The sequence below is a fragment of the Penaeus vannamei genome, chromosome 5 (genome assembly GCF_042767895.1).
Source record: "Penaeus vannamei isolate JL-2024 chromosome 5, ASM4276789v1, whole genome shotgun sequence".
In the NCBI taxonomy this organism is placed as follows: Eukaryota; Metazoa; Arthropoda; class Malacostraca; order Decapoda; family Penaeidae; genus Penaeus; species Penaeus vannamei.
The window spans coordinates 32458655-32466154 of NC_091553.1; the positions used below are offsets into that span (position 1 = coordinate 32458655).

The following is a 7500-nucleotide window of genomic DNA, read 5'->3' on the forward strand; positions in this document are numbered from 1 at the left end:
TGGCACCATGCTCGATGGTGTCAATAATCTGCCATGCACAGTGGTAGCCAAGTCTGATTCTGTGAAGAATAACATCGCCACCTCTGGTAAGTCTCTCCTAACATCAATACTCCACATCCACAGAACATACCAGCTTCCCTTCCGCTGATGTCCGCGCCCGCACTGGTAGAATCTTTGTTGATAAATAAGGCGCCAAGTTTCAACCCCGTGTTTTCTTATATTTCCTCATGCCGGCCGCTCTTCACGTAAACCGCCTTACCTGAAATAGGCCTACACCTTCCCTTCGCTTCCCGTGTTGATTCCTCCCTCCCTCTCCCTCTTATCCTTCTTCCTCTCCATTTCATCTTCAGACGTCGAAATGAAATCTTGATCTCAAAACCGTTGCTTCGTTTTATTTTCAGTAGATCTAATTCGTACATAGTGGTTTTCTACCATAATATCAACACGGTAGAGTAATGTAGATAGTATTGCTATTACGACATTCATACTGCATTTTGTTTCTTTTTTTGTCATTATAATTTATATTGTTATCCTTGTATTCATCATCGCCCTTCGTTATCACTTTTACTGTTACTGCCATTATCATTACTATTAGCATTTATTTTACTAGTACCATCATTTTCATTATCATAATATTATTATCATTTTCATTATTGTAATCACTATCATTATTATTATTAGTAGTAGTAGTATCATTACTATTATCATCATCATCATTCTCATTATCATTATAATCATTAACATCATTATCATTTTTATTGTCATTATCATTATCATTACCAATATTGTTATCACTCATAATTATTATTATAATTATTATCATTAGTAGTAGTAGTTGTTGTTGTAATGGTAGTGGTATTAATAGTAGTTGTAGTTTCATTATCATTATTGTGTTTTTATTGTTATTTATTATTATTTTTTACTATTATTAATATTTTCATCATCACTTCATTATTGTTATTGCTGACAATATCATTATCAATATCATTCTTATAGTTACGATCATCATAATCATGACTATTATCGTAATTATTATCATTATCATTACTATTATTGCTGTTGCTGTTGTTCTTGACATTGTTGTTGTTATTATCATTACTATTTTTTTTATCATTGTAATCATTTCTATCTTTATCGTTGTCATCATCATCATGACCATTATCACTATCATTACTATCATTATCACAGTATTGTTGTTGTCGTTGTCATTATTATCAGTTGTTATTATTATTATTATCATTATTATTATTATTATTATTGTTGTTATTATTATTATTATTATTATTATTATTACTAATATTATTATCATTTTTATCATTATCATCATTATTCTTAGTAGTAGTAGTAGTATTGTGGGTATTATAGTTATTATGTTCCTTATTATTATTGTTTTTTGCTGTTGTTATTATCATTATTATCATTAGTAGTAGCTGCTGTTGTTGTAATAGCAGTAGTAGTAATAGTAGTTTTCATTATTATTGTGTTTTTTTTAATCTATTATTAACGTCTTTTTCATCATCACAACTATTGTTATTGTTGCCATTATCATTATCAATATCATTTTCATAATAATAATAATAATAATAATAATAATAATAATAATAATAATAATAATAATAATAATAATAATAATAATAATAATAATAATAATAATAATAATGATAATAATAATAATAATAATTATTATTATTATTATTATTATCATTATTATTATTATTATTATTATTATTATTATAATAACGATACTGAAAATGAGGATGATGGTAAAATTTCAAAAAGTATAAACCTAGACGACACAACTTGAATCGCAACTGCAAACTTGCGCAGTTGAGCCGAGAGCGAGAAGGGGTTGGCAAGAAAAGCGAGACCCAAATTGACTAATGTTTATTCAACGAGCAAGCACACACTGCGCGTATGTTGATGAGAGAGTTAAGTACAGCAGCGCGACACCTACGTCTAGAATCTACTACAACTCGATATTATTATACATGAACAAGATGAACGATTCCAGGAATGGATAACACGAGTCATACATTAAACACTTGAACACCTTAGTCTTTCATACTGATATGGCGTTGAGGTTCTTGGAGCTGTTTGTCTTACGTGATTGGAATTTGCTTTTTTGCTTTTTGCTTTTCACTTCTGGGAGAAATTATCGAATGAGCAGCTCGAAGAAAGTCAAAGACATTCATGTATGGCTTATGTTCCCGATAGAGGAAAACAGAAATATTTGTTTTTCTGATCATGTTACTACAGCAGCTATGGGTGAATAGAAACCTGTTCTGAACATTTTTCCTTGTTAAACATGAAAAAAACACTTCATTTACTTAACTCAAAGGAAATGTCTCAGTTAGCCCTTGAATAATTTATATCTATACTCATATTCGACCAATAAACAAATACGACAAAGTAAACATCTCTCTGAAAAAAAGAACGGCCAAAATTTACAAATCATTTCTCATCCTGTTATATGCATGACGTGACTGACTGGGATATCCTGTCTTGGTGAGCGGATCTGAAAGACCGGGACACCGACATGACTGCCACGGGACGTCTACATCCCTGTCTAAGTCCGTCTTGAAGGAGTCCCGAGAAATCCAGGCCCACCTCTGCCTTGTGAGACACGGGGAATTGGTTATCTGAAGAGGCAGTTCCAGCAGCCTTTTTTTTCTTCTTCGTCCTAAGCACGAGACTCTCTTAACATTAAGCTGGAACTACCTCTCGAAATAAAAGATTTATATAAAAGGCGTGTCGCACAAGGACCACAGTGAGGGCAATTTTCCAACTCATTTTATTGCACAATACTGGCAAATTCTCCATATGGCAACTTCTCTCTGACTTGCTTATCATTTCTCGACTTCGTCCTCCGCCTCCGACTCCAGGGGGCAAATGCACTCGGAACCAAAAGCCATACGAGTATACGCAAGGACTTTGGTTCGAACCTGCCAGCGAGTCGGGTCAGCTTCAGACGTCGTCTTGATACTGATTACATAACTTAATCCAGCGTCACCACTCATGATTCGGCAGTGCCACATCTTAGAGAGTTAGGAAATAAGTGTCAAGGTATAAACATAAAGTGGAAAGTATTCAAGTCGTACGCAAAAAAAAAAAAAGAAAAAAAAAATCATCAACTTGAAGACGACAGACAAGAGCAAGATTAGACTCCCTGGGTCATGAGGGGAGACATACCATGGGTCACGGCCAAGACGCCCTCCCGCCAGTCCTAGCCCCGCTCCCTCGACCCGATGACGCGCCTGGCTTCGTCCATGCGTAACCCTTGCGCAGTCCGACATCCCGACGCGGACAGGGGGCCAGCGTGAGCGGGACTAGAGCGAGGCGGAGCGGCGTCGGCCCCCGCCCCTGTGCACCTCGGCCCGGCCGGCGGTGCACAGTACAGACCATAATTGTGGAATGCTGTTCATAGATTCCCTGCGCCTTGCACACCGCTCTGGGAACTCTGCACATCTCAAGTCCCTCGCTATGGCTTTGGCAGGTCGTGATAGGATAATTCACCCTTGAAATTCACCCGCAAACACAAGAAGAACGCCCGCTATGAAGGAAACTCTCTCTCTGTCAGGGCACGTGGATTAATAATAAATCAATTTAACACTAAGTGGTCATGCAGTAAACTTATAGAATAACCGTCGGCTTGGCGCCATACTCCCGTTCCCACTACTTAAGAGTAATACTGGCACGTCGTCCCAAGAGGGCAAGTTACGCACACGGAACATAACTGACACATAAGTTGGGGTTGGTAGCAACAACCCCAGTAACCAGGCTGAGGGCGAGTCACTATCTAAACATAGACAACTGTTCTTCTTGTGTATGCAGCAAGTCAGCGCAGTAATTTCCTTCATTTTCTGTCTGTCTCCCAATCTCTCTCTTTTCGTACTTTATCACTTGGCCTAGAATTCCTTGTTCGAAAAATCTTAGATCAAGCTGTTGAAGAAAAGCGAGAAAGGCTTTTACGATTCACTGGGCAGAGAAAGGGTCGTTTCACTTCGCAGTCACAGACTGAAATATACTTACTACACTGTTGCCAGATATACACTGTGGCACTCGGTCGAGGAACAGACAGAGGATGAAGGAATTTACAATACAAATGGAATTCAATACAGCCAGTTAAAAATACATATTACAATAGCCTTCCTCTTAATGTCACTCATATATTGTACAAAAACCTAGTGTCTGACAAATCCTCGCTAAGGATATGCATAAAAAACTCAGATCCATAAACAAATATCGTAAACACAATCATAAATTTCTTCTAATGCCGGAAACACAAAATACAATTAATAAAATCAAGATTACGACCCCACAGCGTCTCTCTTGTCATGAAGTAATATTACTAGCATCGTTATACACTAAATCATAAGACGCGAAAAAAATCAAGCCCAAGATGAGGGATTCCAATATATAATATTAAGTACACACCAAGATTATATAGATACATATAAGGCACATAGTGTGAACACCATTACATAACACAACTATAGTTATAATATAGTGTAACCACCAGTTAAAAACATCAGAATCATGTTAATACAAAAAACATGCAAAGATACAGAAAATGCAAAAAAAAAAAGTGATCACTGAAATAATAAATGACATTATCACCTCATCCGCTTCTTCCTTGGTCGCTTGGAGGCAAGTGGAGCACGCGCTTGTCATTGGGTACAATCACTGCAATCACACTCAGATACATTCGTCCCATAGTGGAGACCATCCCGTTGGGGGGAGAAGGGAGGGGGAGGAGCTGAGAGAGAGAGGGGGAGGAGCTTAGAGAGAGAGGGGGAGGGAAGAGAGATGGGGAAGGAAAGAGAGAGAGATGGGGGAGGGAAGAGAGAGAGAGGGAGGAGGGAAGAGAGAGAAATGGGGGAGGGAAGAGAGAGGGGGGAAATGAAGAGAGAGAGAGAGAGAGAGAGAAAGGGTGGGGCAGGGAGGAAGGGAGGGAGAGAGGACAGGAAAGGCGAGAACAGGAGAGAATCTGAGATAAGAGACGACGAGAGATGATCTCCAACGGAACACACCCCATCTTCCTCCATTCTTTCCGAGAGGGAGCACCCGAGACGTGACCTCGTACTCACGTCACTCAACTCGCACACGATCACCTCAGACTTTCTTTCTCCACGTCACCGACCTTGATTCACACTCACGCTCTATCGCCACGCACACCTACACGCTCATTCCACACTATCACACTGTTACTCCCTCACGTCGGATTCCACACGAACCCCATCTCGGGTCTCAGGGTGACGTCTTCTAACAAGTGGACGCAGTAAACAACACACAACTATGAATAATGAGGTCGTGAGGGGAGGGGCCTGGGCACCCGGGAGGGTCAGATGGCTCGCCGAGGGGCTAGGGGGTGCCACCAGATACTGCGGAGTGCCGTCGCCTTCTAAGTGGACGCTGTCTGAATCTCCTGATGAGAAGGACCAGACTTCTTGCGGGAAAACTTTAGATCCAGATTGAATGATTTACGTCGCACGCTCGGCGGGTGAGTCACGGCGGTGCAGACTCCACGTTTAGAGACTAGTCTGATGTTACTCCTCCTTTAGACGAGCAAACACGGGTGGTCTTTGCAATTATTTAGTTGTTATGGTTACTTCTTTATATATTGATCAATAGCCACCCCGAAGTACGACCAGAGTCCAAAGGGCTTCATGCCGATGCCAAGAAATTCGCCTCCAGGGGCCTCAACCCTCCCCCTGCCCGACCATGGAATTACAAGCGCCCTGACGAGGAGCCCCGCGCCCCTGGCCGTCACGAGACCGCGTCCCTCGATCTGCCACGAGCCAGCCTTTCTTCAGCTGGAGATTTCTCCCGACTAGATTCCGTCGGTAGTGGTGCCGCCCACGTTGCCTTCTGTCATATATGGAACTCGCGATTTCAACGTTGGTAATTCTTTTGTTTCATATCTATGGAATGACCGACTCTACCTATCCTAATGTCATTCTCTTTTTTTACGGTATACATCTCGCAAAAGCGAATTTATGCTTCAGAGATCAACATTACCCATTCCGGGCGAGGGAGACAGGAAGTGACATAAGTTGATCCAGCGCGACGAACCGAGAGGATGATTTGATGCTATGGGCTGACGGAAGCAATTACACCGCCTCGCCTTTTTCACTGTAGCCCCGTGGTTGTCTCGCCCGTTGTGCTGGACTGTGTTTAGTTGATGTTGGGAAGAATGCATCTATAAATCACTACGTTTTAAACCGTTTCAGTCGTATGGAATAGGAAATGTGATAAGGTATAGGTAAATGTAAATGTATATGCAGATCTTTCTTCCGTAAAATGATACATCAAAACAGCCTGTTTGATATCTCTATTGAAAGTAAAAAGGCGGTTTGTTAATCTCTTGTTTGGGAGTTTGCGCAGGGAAACAAGTCGGAGGGAGTGAGGAGGGAGTGTGTCTGCGGCGAGAGGGTGCCACCGCCGCTAATTTTAGAGCCGTACTCCTGGCGACCACCAGCGCCCTCCCTCTCCCTCTCCCTCTCCCTCTTTCTCTCCGCCGGCCGCGCCACCCCTCGCCCGCCCCCGAGAAACTAGTCCCATTCACCTGAAGCCTCTATAACGAGGGCCGCAGTAAGGCAGGGTTCTCGGAAACCCTTTGCCGCAGCGACAGGGGCTAAGAATACAACATGGTTGAGACAGGAGATCTAAGTATCAACATTATTTTCCTCCTTTTTGTGTGTTGGAGGGAGAGGGGTTCTGTGAATTGCCAGCGCATAGTTTTTTTCTGCTTTTACTTATTTTGGAAGCAACCTATGACGGAATTGAACCATCAGGCACCAATCATGCATCTTTTTTTTCATAATATGGCAATTCGCTCTGATGGAATCGTTTTATTACGAAACGAACTAATTATCAGAAAATCGTACCTGCAACTTGGCACAGAGGAATTGCTGAAACGGAAGTCGTATGCAAGGATAAGAATAAAACAGAACAGCCATAAAGAAGAAACAGGAATTGATGTAAGGCAGAACACCTCTGATAACAAAGCTAAGAATAGAGATGCGTGTGTAGCAACTTCACAGCCATACGTGTTTGGCTGAGTCAGTGGAAGAAAAATCTCAGCTCGATTGGAAGCGCCGCCGTAAATGTCTATAAGCAATCTGTCGCCCTCTTTGTTTCAACTCTAGACAGGCAAAAAAAATGTACTTTTCTTCTTTTTTACTGTTATTATTGATTTCCTTGCTATATGGCTAATCACACTATTTATGTATTATATTACTGCTGATGCGGGCCGTATGTAATCTCATTAGTTTATTTGCCTCGTAGTTTATCAGGATGGACATAACCAAGATGGCGAGGGTCCCACTTTTAGAAAATTCTTGGGGTACAGATCATCTTCGTTAAAGCCAATCTGGCAGGGGTACCCAAGCGCTTTCGACCCGAGCCCTACATGTGATGCACAATAACGCTGTGTTATTTGGCTACTTTCCAGATGAACAGGGATGAACACAACAGAAATAAACGGGAAGGCAGTTTTTT

General features: G+C 41.2%; 1 protein-coding gene across 2 annotated transcripts in view; it reads right to left on the reverse strand.

Moving 5' to 3' along the window:
- Positions 1 to 1869: 1869 nt before the first annotated feature.
- The window catches only part of LOC113817267 (zinc finger CCHC domain-containing protein 24), a 47087-nt gene continuing 41456 nt past the window's right edge, over positions 1870 to 7500 (reverse strand). For both annotated transcript variants that reach the window (XM_070122091.1, XM_070122092.1), the window contains exon 5: positions 1870 to 7500. This exon is cut by the window's right edge and continues 2225 nt beyond it. The gene's annotated coding sequence lies outside the window, so the exon portion shown is untranslated.